Source organism: Notolepis coatsorum, assembly GCF_963971535.1.
Source record: "Notolepis coatsorum genome assembly, chromosome: 10".
Classification (NCBI taxonomy): Eukaryota; Metazoa; Chordata; class Actinopteri; order Aulopiformes; family Paralepididae; genus Notolepis; species Notolepis coatsorum.
In genome coordinates, this window is record NC_140174.1 from 73,780,931 (window position 1) to 73,801,518 (window position 20,588).

At 41.4% G+C, this 20,588-nt stretch overlaps 1 long non-coding RNA gene across 1 annotated transcript in view; it reads left to right on the forward strand.

Annotated features, from left to right (window-relative positions):
* Nucleotides 1–18,951, forward strand: part of LOC311236235 — a 23,539-nt gene extending 4,588 nt beyond the window's left edge. The window contains exons 2-3 of the long non-coding RNA XR_014620203.1: nt 8,372–8,428; nt 18,818–18,951. This is a non-coding gene — a long non-coding RNA (uncharacterized lncRNA). The remainder of the gene's footprint in view (nt 1–8,371; nt 8,429–18,817) is intronic.
* Nucleotides 18,952–20,588: the final 1,637 nt, after the last annotated feature.

Consider the following 20,588-nt stretch of genomic DNA (forward strand, 5'->3'; position numbering starts at 1 on the left):
GACCCCCACTCCTACCACTACAAAACCCTTCAGAGCCAAGAGATGAACCCAGATAAGAGTCCCCTCTGCCAGCTAGTCAGAAATCTCTGCCCACAAATGTCTCAGGGACAGATACCAAAAAATCTGGCCCAACCAAATAACCTCAAAACAAAAAGAAAACTGTATAGAATAGTGGAACAAATCAACCAAATCTCAAAGTAAATTAGAATTCTATTTGACACTAAACAGAGAATACACGGTGGCAGAATACCTGATCACTGTGAATGATATAAAATTAAGAAAGACATTGACACGGTACAGACTGAGTGGACATAGTCTAGCCATAGAAACAGGCCGTCACAGGCAGAACTGGCTGCCAGAGAGGCCAGGCTGTGTTCACTTTGTCATCAGGGGGATGTTGAGACAAAACCTCACTTCCTACTATACTGTGAGAAATACAAGGATCTAAGAGAAGTTTTCTTCTACAAAATAAACAAAATTGATCCACAGCTCATCCATCTCCCCGATAACCAAAAGCTGCTACACATATGCGGGGAGAAAAGTCAGTGCCCAGCACCAGCTGCAAAACATGCAGACGGCCGTCACACAACAAGAGAACAAGCCCTGTAAATATACGTATCTGGGTGGCCACATCTGCAAAACGACTACCCGATCGAATGACCACCCTGCAATTTAATATGTTTCTGTTGATTGTTTTACTTATCGCTAATATTATGGTCATGTTTTACTGCTTAATAATATATATGCCCACCGCTTGTATATTGGACCTGACCTGGCAACAAGTATGTTGATATTTCATGCCAACAAAGCCTACCCGAATTGAACTGAATTGAATTGAGAGAGAGAGAGAGAGAGAGAGAGAGAGAGAGAGAGAGAGAGAGAGAGAGATGAGAGAGAGAGAGAGAGAGAGAGAGAGAGAGAGAGAGAGAGCAGAGAGCTGAGAGAGAAGAGAGAGAGAGGAGAGACGAGAGATGAGAGAGAGAGAGAGAGGAGAGAAGAGAAGAGGAGAGAAGAGAGAGAGAGAGAGGAGAGAGAGGAGAGAGAGAGAGCTATCTCTCTTGGCCGAACGCCCAGAATTAGCTATCTTTAGCAGTTTTTGTTTTGAAAACTTGAGAGTCTTATCTACAGAGGACAGAAAGGCACAGTTATGTGTATATGTGGAGAGTGTCGTGTAAAGAAATCAGGAAAAAGGGAGATGGAGAGAAAAATGTGACCCAGAGGTCGAAAAACATGCAATTAAAATCGATTAGTGGCCGCTACTGTTAAAAAAGGAGTCGCCCCAGTGTAACACACCTCACCGTGTTCGTTTTAGCCGTCCTTCCCAGACCTCGTCAACACAGTCCGCTCAACTTTTCCCCTCCCCCGCAAAAAACTCTGACGGATATTTATATAACAAGCTCAACGCTTACCTTTTTTTGTCGACAACCGTCAGAATTTCTACGGGAGAGGTCCGGAGCTGGCCGTGTGAGGGGGGCCCGGCAGGGCGGTCTACAGGTCAAGGGTCACCAAATGTTGTGGAAAGGTTGTTTGACACAGCAGGAGACGATATTTCCAATTGTAACAAATAGGTAATTTATTTAAGAAAAGAAGTTCGTTAACAGCAAGAGCTATGGGTCAAAGATGATCGCCACAGCTTGAACAAAAACACTCTGTCCTGGAACCCTTTGCCTGTCCCTAAATCCCCTCTCAGTCCTGCCCCCATGACAGATATGATGACGTGTCACATCATGTCAGATCTGACATGACGTACATTAAGATGATACGTAGATTTAACATTGGAGAGAGAGAGAACATGAGGAGAGATAAGCAAGATATGATATCCACACACGATATGATGTAAAACATTAAGAACATGAAGAGAGAGTGAGATATGTGTGTTTGTGTGTGTGTGTGTGTATGTGTGTGTGTGTCTGTGTGTGTGTGCGTCTGTGTACAGACGTGTGTGTATTGTATGTGTGTATTGTGACACAGGGAATGTGTGTGTGTGTCGGTGTGTATGTCTGTGTGTGTGTGTGTCTGTGTGTGTGTGCTGTGTCTGTGTGTGTGCTGTGTATGTGTGTAAGAGAGAAAAGACACAAGATTAGAACACACGATATGATGTGCTGAAATGTCCATCCACTATCTTGAGGCTGTTTTAAGAACATCAGCCAGACTGTCGCCCTAGTGTCTTTGAGCCCTGCTAGTTGACCTATATTAAACTAGTCAAGACTAACCCCTTTCCTACCTCCACCCTCGTATACACATTTTCCCCAACACTATCTATCTATCTATCTATCTATCTATCTATCTATCTATCTATCTATCTGTGCATCTTGGGAAGAAGGAAGAAAAAACGCGGCTTATTATATTATTAATAAAACAGCTACTTGTGGGCACTCATAAAAACAACGTGGTCTACAAGTTGTTTAGCGAGAGGATGGTGGTAATGTGCTTCAATAGAACAATGGATCAATGCCATGTCAAAACTCGCCTCCGCTGATCTGGAGGGGTCGCAGTCCACACACAGACACACACACGCGCGCACACACGGGCTCGCAGCCACACACACATTTCCACTGTCCAATAGACAAGCGCCCTTTTCGACCGCGTGACATTGTTCAGAAGGTTCGGTGCGCTGACAGATTTCTATGTGAACGCAGGCGAACCAAATGAAGAATGCAACAATGTTGCAACTTCACCACCAGAACCGCACAGAGTCCACCAAAACTATATGTGAAAGCGTAGTAAAAGTATAGTTTCGTATTGGTGGACTTCAGGAACAATAACGTTACTCGCGATCTCAATAGAAGGGTCAAATACATGCATTTCCCAGCCAACACGGGAGCCTTGACATCTACAGTGAAACTTCTTATGCAAGTTTATCCTCAAATGTAAGTACTGTAGCTGTGTTTTAACTGGTAAACCTGGGTTTATCAACGTTAGTTATTAAGCGCAGTGCAATCTTGCTAACTAGCTAGCAACTTGAGTTTGAGTTTGTTTTGAATTTGGATTTTGTTAATGATGCAAGTACATGGATGGAGTGCAATCTTGCTAGCCAACATTCAGTTTGCTAACTAACTAGCTACTAGCTAGTGTTGGCTAGCTTGCATTGCTAGCTAACTACCAATACATTTTCACATTAGGCTGTGACATTACTTCTATACTAGTTGACATGAATAGTCTAGTCTTGATAAATGTTGTAACATTCATTGTTATATCTACTTTTAGCTATTTTGTGATTTTTCGTTTTTTTCTTAAAAAAGATTATACTACTAAATAGGAACATTTGGGGTGATCCACAAGGAAGCATACTAGGACCGCTACTCTTCCTAATTTATGCAAATGACATGTCGTCAGTCTGTGACTGCAACTTGTTCCTGTTTGCGGACGACTCAGCCCTGCTGGTCTCTGACAAGAACAAATTGCAGGTTGAAAAAACCCTCAGCACGGAACTAGGCAAAATCTGCATATGGCTCGCTGATAACAAACTATCATTACACATGGGCAAAACAGAGTCCATTCTCTTCGGTTCAAATAACAAACTCAGCAAGACCGACGGATTCTCAGTTACAGTGGGTGACAATATTGTCACAAGGAAAGACGAAATTACCTACCTGGGTTCCATCCTAGAGGCAAATCTTTCCTGTGACAAAATGGCATCCAATGTAATAAAAAAAGTCAACCAACGAACTAGATTCTTGTACCGGATCTCCTCTCTGGTAAACAAGAATACCCTGAAGACTCTGGCAGGAGCACTCATTCAAGGGTACTATGACTATGCGTGCACCTCATGGTACCAAAGCACCTCAAAGGCGCTTAAAACAAAATTACAAACATCACAAAACAAACTGGTCAGACTACTACTTGACCTGAACCCCAGAACCCACCTCACCCCTGCCCACTTTGCCAACCTAGGATGGCTTAGAGTAGACGACAGAGTACAGCAACTTGCAATGGGCCTGGTCTACAAGATACACTATACGACCGGGGTGCCCGTGTACATGTCAAAATACTTCCCAAAGGTCAGTGAATACCACAACCACTACACCAGAGGAAGCTCAACAAATCATGTTAAACCCAGATTCGGCTCAAACAAGGGACTAAACACGTTTCGCAATTATGCCACAACAATGTGGAACGCCCTACCCAAAGCTGTAAAGGAATGTGAATCCCTGCCCACATTCAAAACCGCTCTTAAAGAGCACCTACGGGAGGCTGCAATTCGAAACTGGCCACCGTAAATGCCCAAAACCCCCACCACCTCCTAATACAGTCTCCTCCCCACCGCATGTATATATTCCCTCCCCGCCATATGTATATTTCCCTCCCACCCACCCACCCCCTCCTAATGTACAGTCCCCTCCCCATCATATGTATATACTCTGTCAGGATCTAGGGGTAACAGTACTGTATATTTGAATACCGCTTATGTCACAAATGTATCAGTACTAAATACCTATATGTCCCTATGCCATAAATGTCATGTATGTTGTGTATTAGGGCTGCAACTAATGACTAATTTGGTAGTCGACTAATCTGCCGATTATTTTTTCGATTAGTCGACTAATCGAAAACCAATGTAAACAACAACAATTTTTTTTTTTTTTTTTTTTTTTTTATTACCTATCTTTGTGAAAGTGGCTTCTCAGCTCTGGTCCAGCTGAAGACAGAGCAGAGGAACAGATTGGACATTGAGCATGACCTCAGAGTTGCTTGTCTACCATCACCCCAGACTTTGAGACTCTTGTCAGGACCAAACAACAACATCATAACATGATGATCCCATAGCAAATTAAAATAATGACTCATGAAACATTTGAATTTGGATCTTTAAGCCACTTTAAATGAAAATGTATTTGAAGAACAATACAGCAATCACTCATAACAAGATAAATAAATTAAATAATACAAATTAAAGTGGAAGTGTACTTTAAATAACTTTTGTTTGCTGTGTGTGAGAGGAGTCCGTGTATGTGTGTGTGTCTTACTCTGATCGCTGTGTGAGTGAGAGGAGTGTGTGTACTGTGTAATTTGTGTGTGTGTCTTACTCTGATCGCTGTGTGAGTGAGAGGTGTGTACTGTGTAATTTGTGTATGTGTGTGTGTCTTACTCTGATCGCTGTGTGTGAGAGAAAGGAGTGTGAATGTGTGTGTGTCTTACTCTGATCGCTGTGTGTGAGTGAGAGGAGTGTGTATGTGTGTGTCTTACTCTGATCGCTGTGTGTGAGTGAGAGGAGTGCGTGTGTAATGTATTGTGTGTCTAGTCTGATCATCATCTCCTGCAGGGGAACAATGTTTTCAATGTCCAAAATTTGCTATGGGATCATCATGTTATGATGTTGTCTGGAACCCTGAGAAGCCACTCTCACAAAGATAGGTAGTGCAAATTTTTTTTTTTTTTTTTTTTTTTTTTTTTATGACTAATCGACGCAACAATTTCTCGTCAACGATTTTGTATAATCGACGTTGTCGATTATGTCGACTAATCGTTGCAGCCCTATTGTGTATGTCATAAATGTCTATATGAATTGAAAATGGGGGACCCTGATGGAAACAAGACAAACGTCTTTCTCAGGTCTGCATCCCCTTAACAATTGTATGTATTGAGCCGTACTGTATTGTACCCATTCTGCATCTGTTAAATAAAGTTTTCATTCATTCATTCATTCAGACATTTTTGAAAAATCATTGATCATGCCTAGACTGATTCTATACATCTATACTCTTAAGCTAAGCTTACTAGTGGGGTTGCTGTAAGGAACCACAGGGGAATCAGCCTTATGTTTTCCCTTTTAGGTTCATTAGTTTGATTTACAAAAGATTTTACAGAGTAAGAGTAGGTATACTACCCCTTCTACGTAAGGGTGCTTTCTTACTCACCATTCGGCAGCGGTGCGTTCCTGATATCAACACTGGTTGCACGCACGCTAATGGCGCCACGCCTGCGCATGCGTATAAATGTCCCCTTGCTTGAGCACAGACTAAGGCCCCGTCCACACGAACGCTGGGTTTAATGTAACCGTGATTGTATGTGCGCAGTTGCACTGTTCGGCCACACACAACCGGGGATTTGCTACACTGCAACCGCGGTCTTTTGAAACCGGTGGCCAGGGTGGAGTTGTGCGGTTTTGCAGTTGCGTGTGGGCATAGCAACCGAGGTTATTCCCAGTGTTTACAGCAGAGCTGTCGCAATTATTCCCCATGTTCACGGCAGACCGCGGGGTAGAGAGATTAGAGCAGAGCCAACTACACCAGTGTTTACAGCAGAGCTGTCCCAAGTAGCGTTATATGAAAATGATTGTAACAAACTTTTGTTCAAAACGTATCGTCTGTGTTGAAGAGTGTTGTGATCGACTGATGTCTGTTGACGCTCAGAGTAAACATGTAGCTGCAGCTAAACTAAACTCATGTGTTGTCAAGTTATTGTTATAAGGAACCCAGTCCAGACTGCATCCCCTTAACAATTGTTTGTATTGAGCCGTATTGTATTGTACCCATTCTGCAATCTGTTAAATAACGTTTACATCCATTTCATATCGTAACGTTACTTCTTCTTCTTCAGTTAATTAATGGCAGATCGCGACCCAACAGGAAGTTTAGTGAGCGTTCAGTCTTTTCTGATTGGTTGAAATGGCCTTCATGTCTGAACAACATCGCCGCCTACTGCTTTGGCATTGTATTACATTGTACTAAATGTATCGGTTGCTGGGTTCCAGCTCTGCCGTGAGTACGCAGTTATACACGGTTGTCCACCTGTGTTCACCGTGTGGACGGAGTTTTATTTTTTCAAACTTCGGTCATATTAAATCCAAACTCTCGTGTGGACAGGGCCTAAAGACCGTGCCTAATTGCCTCTACGAATGGAATGTAACACATTTCATTCACAAGTTAGGTGTGAATGTATCTGAGAACGTTAACACACCTGACGACCGGCACTATTGATATGCAAAGTAGCCCAGGTGGGTGTGCGAGTTGGCGAGTGCAACGCATTCCTGTGTGCACGCGCTTCTCCTCAAATCTTACCCTGCCCGGTGTGCAACACCGTCCCATGACCAACACATGCCTGCCATTCGGGGTCGAATCAGAGCCGGGTCGCATCAGAAAAGCGTGTGTCAGTCCTAGTGAGAACGCTCCCCCCCCCCGTCCCCCGGGACGCTGATTCGCTCCAAACCTGGACCGCTGAAATAGGTGGTTCCGGGTGCGCGCCAGTGGGAGCGGGGGGTGTGGTGTGCGAGCTTGTACCAAAACACAGGAGAGGCTTCTGTATCAACTTGCTGACACACACAACGTCGTTAGTATCGTTACTGTAATGCTTTCATGCTTGCTTGAATTTTGGGCAGATTAAAACATACAGCAACAACTGGACAATACCCAGAAAAACGATATTTATGGGCAATTTGCGAGTTCAGACCTCAACCAAACAAGCATGTGGAGCCTCACGGCTCAGTGGATGAAAACATGAAGCCACGTTACAAGCACAAGACTTCCCTGGCTTGCATTAGGCCTGGCATTTTTTTTGCCATTGCTATGTCTACTATACATTGGTTTCTTGTTCGAATGCATTTATTTCTATTAGACTGGTGGTGCCCAACCAGTCGGCCGTGATAGACCGGTAGATCAATGACATGCAATATAATTGCCGCGAGCGATGGGCTAATGTTAGCTGCTAACTAGTTAAATAGGCTAAGCTAACTAGTGTTAGCTTAGCGTTAACCCTGGAAAACGTTCAAAGCAGACTCCACGACACCAGTTCCATTTGTGAGAAAAAGGGGGTGTGTTATATTGACAAGGCTTGACACAACAGAGGTTCAAATATAACTTCGTATTTATTGGTTATTTGTTTCTATATATCAGCATCCAGTCTCCACCGCCGTGTTAAAACTCTTCCTATGTTGACGTTCGAGCGTGACATCATCGCCTACGGCAAGCTTACACGCTCAAAACGCAAAGCGTAAACAAAACCCAGAGCGCACCAAGACTGAGTGTGTACTAGGGCTGCAATGATTAGTCGACATAATCGTCGATTATAAAAAATCGTCGACGAGGAATTGTTGCGTCGATTAGTCGTTAATTTATTATTATTATTATTATTATTATTATTATTATTATTATTATTATTATTATTATAATTCTTATTATTATTATTATTATTATTATTATTATATAAAACATTTTTGCACTACCTATCTTTGTGAAAGTGGCTTCTCAGCTCTGGTCCAGCTGAAGACTTCTTAGCTTAACATAACAGACCGACAGTAAGTTTGGGGGAACTAATGGGATAACTGGGGATGTTGTTTGGTCCTGACAAGAGTCTCAAAGTATGGGGTGATGGTAGACAAAGCAACTCTGAGGTCATGCTCAATGTCCAATCTGTTCCTCTGCTCTGTCTTCAGCTGGACCAGGGGGGAAGTTCGCACCCAAGGACGGACGGACCAGAACGGACGCGAATGGTGAGTGAGAAAGCACCCTAAGACTCATAATCTAATAAGACTAATAATAAAGGAAAGAGGGAGGAGGAAGAGAAGAGGGGCGAAGATGAAAGAGGAGGAGGAGGAGAAGAAGAGGAGGATTGTTTATTGTTTAAAAGGATCCCCATTAGCTGTCACCTAAGTGGCGAGCTAGTCTTCCTGGGGTTCACACAGAAAGACAACTGAAAACACAAAACATAACAACATGAGATACATATGACAATCACAATTAACCCTTTATTCGCCAATGACGTGTTACCACGTCATTCTCCGCCATGCGTAATCCGTAAGGCGTCTTTGAGATCAATATTTCAAAAATCTGTGATGGCAATCATATTTCACCCACGGAGACTTGAGATCTCCTGTTGATCTCCTCTCAACTCTCCAACGGTTCAAGAGCGCCATCTGGTGGCCGATCGGTGGATCGCCCAAACCGGAAGTGACGCGCCGGAAGTGGTGCTCATCCATATTCGGTCCGGGCACTCGCTATCGTTAGCGGGACTCTAGCTCGACACACTGGACAGTGATCCGTTGCCAATAACTCGATAAACAACATGATTTGGACGTATATACTATTATACAACCTGGAAATGGATCGCATATATCAACATCCCATAATCGCGAACTTTCTGCTCCACGCTGACCACCCAACGGTCAGAGGAAGTTGCGGTAAGTTTCAGCGTGTTTGAATATTATGATCCATATAAACTGCTGTGATCTATGTATTGCCCATACTACATGAATGATTTAACGTCGGCCACGGACTTATAACAGAATGCTGCAGAAAACGATAAAAACATATGGTAGCACTTTATAATAACACCCTGTTATAATACATTTATAAGGTATTTGTAGATAATGAACTAATCATGAACAAACCATTTATATACATTCATAAACGATTATTAAATCATTTATAACTATATTTGTATACCATTTACAAAGTATTTATAACGCATTAGTGGATAATGAACTAATCATGAACAAACCATTTATATACATTCATAAATGATTATTAAATCATTTATAACTATATTTGTATAACATTTACAGATTAGTTCTACATTATTTATAACTCATTATCAACATTGTTTGTACTTGATTTGTTCATCATTAAATAATGTTGTTTAATGTGTAGTAACACATTTGTAGATGCTTTGAAAAATGGATATGAAAAAACGACTATAGTGTATCTCCATTTATTTTTCATGTTCAACAAATGATTTGTTAAGACATTCATAAAACATTTATAAATCATTTGCAGATGCTATCGTGGGGGCCAATCTAAAGTGAAGCCTATTCATCATTAACAAGTGTCTAATACAGTTAATTATTTGTTTACTTTTTCATCACATGTTACAAATGTTGTAGGCAGCTTTCGGATACACCCTTCTTTGTGACATCAAACAGTGACAGAATTAGGACTAAAGATAAATGCAATTTTATTAACATATAAAATACATGTGCATGACATATAGTGTAACATCGGGGGCCACTAGGACCCAGGAGTACCCTGGCCAGGTAGAGTATCTAGAGAGGAAGTCTCACGCGAGCGAGACTTGACGTCACGTGTGTTGCACTGTTGCCGTCTGTTTGAATGGAAGCACAAGTTATCCGTGCTGCGTCTATACTTTCGCTTTTAATAAGGTATGAGCAGGTTAAACACCTTTTTTTGTTGGTAAATCTATTCCATCATTTCCGACCTACAAACAACTCTTATGTTGTGTAGACGTTCGTGTAGATGTGGTGGCCGCTAACGTTACATTTGTTCGACACGACACACAAGAGTAATAATTATTTGTGTGGTGTCATCATCACTGAGCACACATTAGGAACACATGTAAGTTTGTAACGTTAGCGGCCACCACACATAACAACTAAAATTGGGATGGGAGAAAAATACTGAAAAAGGAGGAGAAAAAGTAGATACAAAAAAAATTGTTATTTTGTGCATCACTCTGTTTTGAATTTGATGCAAATTTGCAATGCATGAGGGTCATCCTTTTGTGTTAAATGGCTGCATAAAGCAAGCATTTGTTGACTATCATGTTGATAAAAAAATATCCGTTTAAGGTAGATTTAGAACAGATAAAAGATATGCAATTAATTCGCAATTAATCACGATTAACTATGGACAATCATGCGATTAATCTGATTAAATATTTTAATCGATTGACAGCCTTAAAGGGGAACTATCATATTTCTTTCACTATTTGGGCAATGTGGTAATATTGCCTTGGAATTTCATAATTAATATGTGTGAATAAATTGGAGAACCATAAATATAAAGCCAGATGTACCTTTCAATAGCAGAGTGGACTTAGTGGCTAAACAGTCTCAACTGTCAGTTGAGACAGCTGCATCAGATAACAGCTGCAACAGTTACTTCAACCCCCACTCAAGCAATGACTAAATTAGAGAACTAACGACACCTTCTCGAACTGACTGTATGTAAATGCTGATCAGAGAGAGCTGGGTTGACCACAAGGCAGACCAGTTTAGACTTGTTGAAGCATGGACACTAACTCACAAACAAAGTAATCGATTAATCAACTGTTTAGTATCAAAAGGTATCATATGATGTCTGGTATCAGTCTTAGAAAGCACTGACTGTACTTGGATGATATTAGACATCTATAGCCATATAGAAGGAATGTTAAAGTTATATATTATTCATTTAAGAGGAGATTTCTGTAGGGACAGACCCAATCAGGAAGACACTGACGGGGGCCACTAGCGTCCCCCTCTGGGTATTGAGTCAAGATCCACACGGGAGATCAAAGGGGGGGGGCAGCCAGCCTCCCCCCAGAGAAACCCAGAGGGAGGGGCTGCCAGCGCCCACAAGGACACCCCCCACAAGCAGACGCTGGATTGGACCAGCCATATGTATTATTGGCTAGAAATTATAGGATATAAGGCCCTACATAGGGTTATTCTGGAGCTCTCAGGCCGGAACCAACCAGGGTCTGGGGGCTCCCCCACCGCTTCGAAACCACCCAGAAACAACTGTGAACTGATTGCATTCTACGTGAGTAAAATCATGGGAAACACCAAATGGTTGTTTATAGATTAGAGTAATGTTGTACAGATCCCTGATCTATAAACCAGATTTACTCATGTATAATGTGTACAGTAAACCATGTATGTTCAAATTATGTTAACCAAGTGACTGTTTGATGTGCAGTATTTAGGTTTGGGATGCAAACCTGATTGTGATATTTCTGTACAACAGACAGCTGTTAAGGTTATCTGATCATCTTTTGTATGTAGAAGTCAACCTTCTATTCACCTTGGACTCCTGGCTCTGATCAAATAAATCAGCTGAGTTGAACTACAATTCTGGTTTGTCTGGCGTACACGTTTTATTCTTCATCTGCATTAAGCCAGATGAGGAGACCAACCATTCTATCAAGTATGAATCTTTCCTCCTCCTTCCAGATAATCAATCTCATTGTAATTGTGCTACAATAACCTCAAATTATTGTAGGAAGTCTGTGGGATTTTACTACAGCAATTTTACACAATTCCTGTGAGTCTATGGAACACATCTGTAAGTTTTTCTTCAAAAAAAATTCAGCATTTTCTGCACTTCCAGATTCCAAGCTGTTTTTGGCTCGCAATGGGTTTTGAGTGACAGTCTGACTGAAACTGGCAGACTTTGCGGAGAGAGAGATAGAGAGGGAGACTAATTAATTTCGCCGTGGGGGGGCATAATCCATTGCATTGGTAACTTGTTTCAAATGACAATATATACCCCATGAATATTATTGCACGGATCGGAATACGAATATATTTGACGTGTGCATGCTTCGAGTCGCGATGCAGGGGGACTCGGGGAGAGACAGAGGAGAGATCGCTCCGTATGAGCCTCTCTCTCTCCCTCTCTCTGTCTCTCCCTCTCTCTCCTTTTCTCTATTTTGGGGAAGTGCAAGTGTCTGTCTGTCTAAAACCGCTTCTGCATTATTTCCACTCGCTGCTCATATAAACGTATCACAGTTGATTGTGGGCGGGCGGTGGCAGATCAGCTCCTTGCTACTTATTCTTCTGGCGTGTCTTTAGACCTGCAGCTCCGTTGAGGCAAGCCAGGCCAATGTTTCGTCATCCAGTTCCATCAGACCGTGTTCTCCATACGGTGGCCGGTGTTTGGGGCAACTAGTGATTATATGTTCCACAGTCTGTGCCGGGGCTCCACACTCGCATGAGGCACTGTCCTTGAGGCCCCACCTCTTCATTGAGGCGCCGTAACGTCCGACGCCGGTCCTTAGGCGGTTGAGGGTTGTCCACTGCTTCCGGGGCAAGTCCTGACCAGGGACGTCCAGAGGGTCATTGAGCTGCCGCGGTATTGATGTTTTCCTTACCGCACACATTTGCAAAATATTTCCTACCGCCGCGGTTATTACCACAATGCACACAAAAAAAAAAAAAAAAAAAATTTGAATGCATTTTTTTTTTTTTTAGTAGTCTACTCTTTATAGCATATAGCCTGCCTCTAGTCTAAATGTCTATCTTTAGAGGATGACTTTGCAGCATGAATATTGTTTGGGATTCAGCAAGCACGCATTAGTTATTGAAAGTGAAACACGGATTCGAAGTTTCCCCTCTGGTCTTGCGCAGTTCACTCGGTGTCGCGGGCAGGGGTGGTTACCCCTAACCCCCCCGACCCTTTCTTATTATTATTACTATAAAGTTACTACTTTATAATAAAGGCATTCGTTTGGTGGCATTAACATTATATAGTTATACGTTCAATAACATCAGCGTATTTACCGGACCATATCAAGGCAAGCAATACTCTATTCATATCTCAGTTCCTTTCTTTGCTCAGAGCGTGCTGAGTTGTCCCATTCTGCGGTCTGTTAATAAAGTTTTCAATCAGACAAGTGTATAGAACGAAGGGCTTTTATTATAACATTCGTTGCAGACAGTAAAATCATTATGTCTCGTTTAGTACTCCTGAAGAGCGATGGTAGTCCACTCCGGCGGAGAGTTAAAGCTAACGTTATTAGCCGTGTTGTGATGAGCTGACATTCAGGACGTAAAAAACGTGTGACGAGTCTCTCTTCTGACCAATCAGTGGTCTGCAATGTTTCACGTGACTTTTCTGGTACCCAATAGGGTCGCTTGGAACCTCGATGGAGGAGTAGGGTATATCTGCAGAGCCGCAAGCCCAACGAGAGGAGGGTAATTTATTATTATTATTATAAAAAACAGCGGTGACGCGGTATTCAGCCTACTCTGCGGTGGCCGTGATGTAACAGCGATACCGCGGTAATGCGGTAATCGCGGCAGCTCTATGTAGAGGTGCAGCCTGGATGGTTCTGCTGACCTCCACTGGTCCCCAGTGGCGAATCCTTGTGGAAGCCAACGGAAGCCATGCCTCCCTATAAATTTCATATCAAATTATGAAATATGAAATATGAAAAAAAAAAAAATTAAAATATATATTTTTTTTAATATAGTTTACATTCATTTTCATCTGTGCATCTGTGTTTTTTTTTTTTTTTTTTTTTTATGTCTCCCTCTTCTCCTTCTCACTCCCTCTAACACACTGTCAGACTGTGCTCACTACTGCAGCTAGTATAGGAGAGAAGCAGTGGGTAGGTCTCTTTCTCCAGGCTTCCAGCATTATAGAGTGAGTCCAAACTCCAAATCCGATCCTAGCCAATCAGATTCGAGCTGACTGCCACTGGGCCACACCCTAAAAGTTTAAAACGGAGCTGGGATGAAGACGTTCAGCATAATATTCCACCTGGAGGCGGGGCAGGTGCCATATTTTCCCCTCTGCACTCTGAACATTGTATTAACCCGTAACTGTTCCCACGGGCCGAATATTGCCCCGATCCTCGCGAGATTAAATCCACTGGGACCTCTCGGCGTGCCGAAGCTTTTCCTAAATCACTTCATCATCGAAAACGAGGGGAAAAGGTCGCCTCGCGACCCTGAAAATGTCGCGTGATTTTAAAAACGCTGTATTAAGTGAGCCTATTATGGGATCCACGCAAGCTTTCTATCGTGGAAACATCTGGGCGTCCCGCAACTTTTACTGATTCACATGTAGCCCCTAAAATGCTTAGAAAAGGAAAACAGAAAGCGTGGAATAAACTCGCCGAAACGGAAAAGTGTCCCACGGGCGCGCCGTGATTCCGATCCGCGTGAAAATATTCACGGCCATAGAGGAGACCGTGGGACACCTTTTTGCAACCGAATATGTGTCTCGAATTTGCTCCCACGCGGCGCGCAAAATCGCGCAAGGAAAAATCGGACCAAAAATTAACCAATGCTCCAGCAGTATTAATGACCCTGATGTAAACAAGACAAACGTCTTTCTCTGGTCTGCATCCCCTTATACAAGTGTGTGTGAATGAATGAATGAATGAAAACTTTATTAACAGATTGCAGAATGGGTACAGTACAGTACAGCTCAATACATACAATTGTTAAGGGGATGCAGACCAGAGAAAGACTTTCGTCTTGTTTACATCAGGGTCCCCCATTTTCAATTCATCGTAAATGTGTATTGAGCCGTACTGTATTGTACCCATTCTGCAATCTGTTAAATAAATAAAAATAACGTTTGACTGACCGCCGAGCCATACTGTAGTGTACATGGTGACTGCTTGACTTTAAAAAAAAAAAAGAAAAAAAAAAATTAATAAAAATATTGAATAATTTTTTTTTTAATACTTTTTTTTTGGCTTCCCCTGTTATTTTACCCACGCGACGCCACTGCTGGTCCCTCCATCTCGTCCTGACCCAGGAGGCCTTGGAAGTGTCAGATGGTGTTGTGTGGAGTAGCCTGTAGGCTTGCATGGAAAAGGGCTCCTTGCTATGTAGGATAGCGAGTCAAATCAGAATGGCTTGGTTCAGTGGGGGAGGATATTGTCTCATCTGAACTGGAGGAATGCACTAAAATGAGAATCTGAGACATAGACAGTGTTGATACAACCCCACATTGCTAGAAAACAATGCTAACCACTGGAAAAGGCAATTTATAAGATAGTTCCCCTTTAATACTAATGCAATGGAGTATTGAACAGTTTTTAACAGCTGGGTATCTCAATACTTTTCTAGTATCGGTGTATCGTGCAACACTAATAGGTGTATAGCAGCAGTAGTAGCAGCAGGAGGAAAGGTGAGGTTCCCAGGTGAGGATAGGAAGAAAGGCAGGGGAATGCCAAAGAGGGAGGGAAAGGAACAGATTCCAGAATAGAGTAATAAATAGGATAATGGTCTACTTAGCACTCTGATAGGTGGGCCGGTTTCTTCCTCTGAGAACTCCCGCAGGAAAACCCCATGTCTTTGTCCTTCTGACGCTTACCCAGCATGCGTTTTAATCTCTATCACTAGTTACTAATGTCAGACACCTGTGGGTTACGTGAAACCTGATTCTGGCAGTTAATAACTCAATTAGCAGAACAAAAGGGCAGTTTTAACACACACCCTCATATCAGCTGACCTGAAACCAGGCTGAGTTCAGATTTTAAATTAACAAACTGATTTAGTCAAGCTCAGGCCATGTCCAGACTAAAACGATTTTGGTCGTTTTAGGCAAAGTATTTGATCGTTTGCATCGTTCTGCCACATGGAACTGTGTTCTGGCAGCCTGAAGACGGTACTTTCTGATACCAGCTCCAGGAGTGCGCAATTCTGAAGACGCCTGAAGACGCCCCCCCACTGCGTCACCATCTTTACAAGCGATACGCGTCTTCTCCTGAACCGATTATTACCTTCTCGGGTTATTACCCCCCGGGTTGAAGGCCCATCACGAGAATATTCGTTTTATTCGTTTTTATTTTTTTTATTAGCGATCTGAAATTATATTGCATCAAGCGAGTCTACCGTTGGAGATCCAGTCACCCCAGGCGCTCAGATGTGAAAAAAGCGCCCCCTATCGTCTCCCAGATGGTAAATCACCCTTTTGGATTGGACTCAATGAAAATGAATGGGGAAAAAAAACCTGCACTCCACATGTTACTTCTCACTCATGTAGCCGGTGTCTACCAGCTTCACTCTGGAGCCTCGGAGCCGCGGGAATATGTGTTTTACTGTATACACGATGGATCAATCAAATGAGCGATCTTTTCGAATGGCGATCAGGAATTGGAATAATCCATTTGGATACCATCTGATCTCAGGTAAGGAATCTATGTTATCAGTATTAGGATAATCAGACCCGTTTTCACGGATATATAAGCTTTTATGTGATTATGGTGATAGGCTGTTTGACTCTGCTCGCGGTCAGGAAATAGGAGAATCGATTTTCAACTGGCGGCACAAGCGTGCATGCGTACACATATACTATTGATCATCTAGCGTTTATTTGAAAACGATTCATAAATAGGCCGACAACGTTCTAGAATATTCCAGTAAAAGGCGATTATCATAGAATGTGTTGTTTTTTCCGTGAAAACGAGTGATTTTCAAAATGCTATCAAACGGAAATGAAGCGATAAAAAAACAATCTGCTACGACAATGTTGACTGGAAAATGAGTCTTTGATAAGCGACGGGCAGATTAGACACTAGGGCTGGGCGATATAACGATAACGATAAATATCGTGATATATTTTAATAATCGATATCGAATATCGAAATAAAAATAAAATCGAAAAATCGTTTTTTTTATATATATATATATATATATATATATATATTGTTTTTTTGTGACCTGCAACAGGGCAAAGTAATGGCTTTGCTTGTCCAAATGACAATACTGACCAAATTGAGATTTATTTTTCTCTTGTCCATTTATTTTGTTTGCTTTCTAATGTAAAATACAGTTTGAAACCGTCTGTACACAGTAGGCTATGTGTGCTAGCAGAGCTAGACTCCAGTCACGAGTCACATGTGCGGTGGTTTGTCCACCAAAAAAGCGCCAAAAGATCGAAAATAAACTAGCAGAGCCAGAACTGTTCAACTCCCCTGGAGCCACAGCCAGCAGAGAAGCCGGTTTACTTTCGCTTTTAAACCAGCTGCAGCCTGAGAACTGGAGTGTGAGGGGATGTAACACTAAAGATGGCGGCAATGACAAAGAATTGCTGCAAAATAAACATACATCTGTTGTTAAAAAAATAAATAAACGTTTTTTTTTTTTTTTTTTAATACTTATAACAATTCGATAATTATCGATATCGAGAAATATGATAACATTATCATATCGTTATCGCGATATGATTTTTTTCCATATCGCCCAGCCCTATTAGACACATAGCCATAATTTAAAACATAGATTAGGCGATATTAACGTTAACATTGGAGTGGATGTGGGCATTCAAGGGGGTAAAAAGGAAAACACGGCTGGCTCTCAAAGTGTTAACAGTGTTACAGAGCTTGATCAGGCTTTTACAGCTAAATGTACTTTTTCTGAAAACCCAAGTAGTAGCCAAGCATACTGTTCCATAGCATACCCCTTCCTTCAGTTGATCATGACAAATCCTCTCTTACCTTGACGATTAAAAGCCTCCATAATTTAGTAAATAAAGCTGTAGCCAGCCAGCTAGCATTGGTGTTATTCAAAATTCTATCCACATTAGCTAAATAGCTAACCAACTAAATACAATACAGTGGTATCCTGAGGTAACGTTAAATACAACGTTTTCTAGTCGAAATGACTGGACACACACAGGGACAAGTTAAACATCAACCAATTAATTTATTCCAACAGGTAGTTTGAGCTGCATGTGAGCCACAGTCTTTCTCTCCTCTCCTTTAGAAACGAATGACGTTATGTTAGCTCGAAAAGCACAGAACCGGCCGACACAAGTTAAGCTGCTAGCAACAGACACTATAACACTTCCTGTCGGGGGTTTTCAAAATAAAAAACAGGAAAGACATTTATTTTGTACATTTGTGGCATGCACTTATTATCTTGAGACGTTTTCGTTTTTACAGAAACCTAAAAACGAAACGAAAACGAAACGGATCAAAATCGTTTTAGTCTGGACAAGGCCTCACTGTTTCAGTTTACAATCAATGTTTCTTAGTTGGCTGGTCCTAATCTTCTGGCTATTGTCATACATGGTAGTTTTTATTATTACTGTATTATTATGATGTTGTGGTGTCCACAGTCTGATCTGTTTTCAGAAGCACGTTTTTGTGCGAATTAATATGAAATGCTGATGTGAATGTCCTTCCTCTGAACTTGTTTTAAAAAAAGACAAAATAAAAAGTTGGTCACAAAAAAGAAGCACGTTTTTGATGTTTTTTTCTTGTAGAAAGTCTTGGTCCAGTAGACTATGTGTACGGTTACTGAGAGCAGACTATCCAGTCTTTATGGCTCATATGGGTGGTCCTTGACTTGTGTGTCTCCATTTTCCAACAAGGGAATACATGGCGGCTTCTGACAACATTTTCCCCCAAACTTTCCACCCAGGATTCTTCTGAATATGGCCACCCCTCACCTCCTCTCACACCTTGGTTTAAGAAAACTCTCCATCTGTTTGGTGGACTGCATGAAACCATCACAGTTGGACCAGGAGAAGAGTCGTTTGGACTGCATGGAAACAAGTATGGCAATTATTACTTTATTCTGACTTTATTAAATGTTTACTTTAATGTTGAGCCGTTTAATGTTGAAACATTATGACTTTATTTTCAGACTTTATACATGTTTAGCCTACTTTAAAGGTCACATTGTAGAAAGTAAGATTTCCATATAAAAAAAAATATATATATATATATATTAGGGCTGACCCCTATTAGTCGATTAGTCGACTAATCGGTCGAAAGGAGCCGTAGTCGACTGGCCAACCTCTTAGTCGAATATATATTAAAAAAATATATATATATTTATAAAAAAAAATTTAAATAAAAATTATCATTCTTTCCAAAAGAAAATAGGCATAGAAGCGTGGCTAACGCTAATGGCACGCATACCAGAGGCTAACTGCCTACGAAAACAGGCACAGAGGCACTGAAAGAGGATTTCACCCATCTAATGAACACACTAGACTAGACAAATATCAAGATGTATCCATCAGTGGACCAATTGCATGCTTTTGCAGAGGACAAGACGCCTTCAGTCGACTCCTTCAGACATTAAGCACCCCCCACAGCCCAAATGGAACGATAAAAAAAAAATAAAAATAAAAAAGTATATATATATTTTTTTTAGTCGATCAATAGTCGACTAATGGCAAATTTTGGCCACTCATATTCGACCATCCAAATCCTTAGTCGGGGACAGCCCTAATATATATTATAAATCAGGTCTAGGTGCTATATAAATACTGTGATTATAAAGCAGGTCTAGGTGCTATATAAATACTGTGATTATAAAGTAGGTCTAGGTGCTATATAAATACTGTGATTATAAAGCAGGTCTAGGTGCTAAATAAATACTGTACCTTTTATCTGTACTTTACTCTCCGTAATGACAAATGTTATTTCAGTAGTCCAAACTTCTCAATTTCAACATTATTTATTTAGAACATTTCGTTATTTATTGTTGTAACACACCACACAAATTAACCCCCCCTACCCCCCTCTCCCTTATCAAACTGTTCCTACAACCATTTTGTATGTATTATTTTTCTTTAATGTTTAAATATCTTGCTTACACATGATGGCTGCAGTGTGAGAGGTCGTGTCTTAATTGCTTGTCTGTTTGTCGCAGTCTGTAGCTGATAATACTAGGGCTGTCTTAAATACTTCGAAGCTTCGAAGCTTAGTTCGATGGCACGAGCTTCGAACATAAAAAAAAAATCGAAGTTTAAAAAAAAATAAAAAATAAAAATCTTGCGCCTCCGTTCCTATAAAACGAAAATAAGCGGGCGCCTTCCCGCCGCCATTCCAATGAAACGAATGTAAGCGGCGCCTCGACTCCACCTCTCTACAACAAGCACGTGGTGATTATCTGTGTTGAAAACAACAAGGACATGTGCAGCAGACATGTCGACGAAGAAGTCATCAGACGTGTGGTTACACTTTAAAATATGCAAAGACAATGCCCAAAAAGCCGAGTGCCAGATATGCCAGAAGAAAATGGCATATCGCAACTCTACAACAACTTTGTCAAATCACCTAAAAAAGTATCGTTGTACACGACGGCGACGCCACACAAAACATTAAGGCTATGCCTATGTTTCAAGTTCAAGTTTCAAGTTTCTTTAATAGTTGTCATACAGAAGTACAGAATACTTTCA